The sequence below is a fragment of the Octodon degus genome, unplaced genomic scaffold (assembly GCF_000260255.1).
Source record: "Octodon degus isolate 3935 unplaced genomic scaffold, OctDeg1.0 scaffold00167, whole genome shotgun sequence".
Classification (NCBI taxonomy): Eukaryota; Metazoa; Chordata; class Mammalia; order Rodentia; family Octodontidae; genus Octodon; species Octodon degus.
In genome coordinates, this window is record NW_004524743.1 from 801,967 (window position 1) to 805,365 (window position 3,399).

Consider the following 3,399-nt stretch of genomic DNA (forward strand, 5'->3'; position numbering starts at 1 on the left):
AGAGAATCTAGAAACTATGGTGATTGATGCCATAGAAACACACAGTGAGTGAGCTGGGTGATGAGCTTGTGGATTGGGGCATGGCTGAGAGGCAAAAAGCTTTTTAGCTGCCAATCTAGAGAGAAAGTAATGGAAGAAAATGCAATGCAGCTGGCATGCAGGGAGCTCTGCTGTTTACAGAGCACTTTTCCCATACCATACATCATTATCTTTCATTTCCGTCCAAATTCACGATAATCTTATGTGATAGCCACTGTTATGATTGCATAGGTAAGGATCTGAGACGCTGCTGGAAATATATGGACCAAATGTCCCTTGCCCCATACTAAGACCACAATTAATAAACTATTATGATGATAAAAGTGTACTGTCCTCTGGATGCCAGCCAAACACACAGCTAGACAATAGTCACATGTTCCCAACACACAGCTAGACAATGGTCACATGATGCCTTATTTTGACCTCACCATAGCTCAAGTATGGAGTCATTATGACCTTTATGCTTAGAATCTCAAGCTTGGCAGTGACATAGATCTTGGTTCAAGCTTTAATTTGCTACTTAGAGCACACTAATGTGGGGCAGCTTACTGAATTTTTGATATATCAGTTTTCCTGTAAAAGGGGTCTGTGTGTGTGTGTGAGAGAGAGAGAGAGAGAGAGAGAGAGAGAGAGAGAGAAAGAAACATAATAGTATCGGCTTCTGGTTATCCCACGGGGCAATACATGTAAAATACTTATCACAATATCTTACAGGTACCAAGTGAATCTGTATTATCACTACACAGAGCATGTCATACCTCTGCTAACCCTGCTGAAGATAATTAAAATAATTTAAGAGAATCTACACACTTGCCACTCAGACCTCTTTCAGAAAAAACTTTTAAATTTGAAATGATTGTACAGGAAGCTGTCGAAATAGTAGAAAGAGTCCTGCATACCTCACCTCCTGTTTCCTCCAATGGTGGAAGCCAATATACCACAGCTATAGAACACTATTAAAACCAGAAAGTTCATATTGGTGTAGTACCGTTGACTGAAGACTTTGTGGCAGGCAAAGCAAAGTGTCAATTTGATTGACTTTGAAATCAGCCTGGAAATTGTGGGAGAACAGTTCTGTGTGTGTCTGAGTGGATTCTGGATGTGTGATTTGGGCTCTGTGGTCCACCTCCTTTTGCTCCACTGTTGTTTTCCTGCTTGGTTTCTTGGTTGCCATGAACTGAGCAGGTTTGTTTCACAGTGTCCTTCCCGGATGATATTCCTGCCTTGGAATCAGCTTGTGGTGGACTGGACCTCCTTAAAGTGTGAGCCTAATTAAACCTCTCCTTTCAGTGTCAGGTGTTACGGGAAAGCTAATACAGACCTTAGTCGATTTTCACCACTGTTTAAGCATATAGCCCTATACAATTTTACTCCAAGTCTAGATTCACATAACCACCACCACAATCAAGATACATGTAGAACTGTATCCAGTATGAAAACATATGTGCTACCTTCCTGGATTTGAACTAACATCTGTTCCTATTCCATGCAAACCACGAGCTTGTGAAACTTCTGCTCATCCAGTGTGCATTAGCACTATTTCAGCATTTTGGCATGACAGATAAAGCTGCAATGAAAATTATGTTCAATTTTTACATGAACATAAGGTTCTATTTCTTTATGTCCAGAGCACTTGCTGGGCCATTTGATAAGTATATGTTTAAATCTATGAGGAACCAAAATTGTTTTCCAAAAAGTCTGTACCATTTTCCTTTCTCTATTGCAAAATATGCTTCAATTTGTACACATTCTCACCAACATTCAGTATTATTGTATTTTAAAATTTTATCCATTTTGATAGGCATGTTATGATATCTAATTTTGGTTTTAATTTATAATTCCCTAATGGCTACTGAGGTTGAGCACTTATTCCTGTGCTTATTTTACATCCAAGTCTCCTTGGTAAAATATCTTGTCTTTGCTCATTTTATAACTACCTTGATTGTAGGTTTCTTGTTGTTTTTGAGTTTTGATAGTATTTTAGTGGAATTTATATTATGAATAAAAGGCCTTTGTTGAATATATGGCATAGGTTGTGGGCTTAACCTTGTCCCCCAAAAGGTATGCTCAAGTCCAAAACCCTGATAGGCCCGAATGTGATTTTATTTGAGAATAAGTTCTTGGAAGATACAAGTAAGTTAAAATGAGGTGCTTCTGAATTATAGCGGGCCCTAGTCTAGTGGACTGGTGCTCGCAGGAGAAGGGTAAAATTCAGGAATATTCATACAGGAAGAACAGCATGTAATAAAGGGAAGAGTGATTGCAGTAATACTTCTGGAGCCAACGCATTCCAACATTTGCCCGCAACCACCAGAACTTAGAAAGTAGTAAGGAAGAACCCTTCCCTCCATGCCTTCGGGGAGAACATGGCCCTCTAGCACCCTCCCGCCAGGCTTCCAGCTTCCCGTGCTGTGAGACAATGAATCGCTATTCTCTTAAGGCACCAAGTTTGTGGTGATATTTTATGACAGCCCTAGGAAATTAGTCACTTTGTAATTGTTTTTCCAAGTCTCTATTTGACTTTTTCATTCTCTTCACAGAACCTTTGCTGAGAAAAGTTTTGATTTTGATGAATTTTACATTATTTTTTTCTTTTATGAATCATGTTTAAGAACTCTTTACCTAGTGCTAGAAAACAAAGGGTTTTTTTTTAGTTTTACAAATAATGTCACATATTATCTAAGCCTATTGTCCATTTTGAATTAATTATAGTATGTAGTGTGAGGTTTAGTTTGTGGGGGGTTTTTTGTATGTTAGTAGAGGGTCTACAGGGTCTCACTGCACAGATTGGACTCGTAGTGATCCGCTTGTGTTCACCTTCCCAAGGTGGGATTACAGGTGCCCGCCACCACGCCCAGTCTCAGTAGCCATCTCAGCATGTCCCAGGGGTGGGGCAGGCACGGCAGGGGGGTGATCAGACCCCAGCTGCTGCATCTTCCCAAGCAGATGCTTTAATCTGCTAAGCTATCTGACCGGCCCTTGTGGTTCTTTTTTTTTTTTTTTTTGCGTGTGTGTATAGAATGGGCAATTATTCTAGCACTATTTGTTAAAAAATTATCCTTCCTCTGATGAACTGTTTTTGCAACTTTGTTAAAAACAAATTGAACATGTTTATGTTCACCTATGCTAAGATTATTATTCTATTCCGTTGGCATGTGCCACCAATTGGCAGTATGACACTTCCTTAGCCTCTGTAACTATACAATAAGTCAGAACCATAGGCAGAGAGATTATTTCCACTATATTCCTTTCCATAACTGATTTAGCTATTGTAGTTCTTTTGGTTTTCCAGGGCCAGGGAGCTAGCTCAGTGGCATAAGTGCCTGCCTCGCCAGTGCAAGGTCATGAGTTCAATCTCTG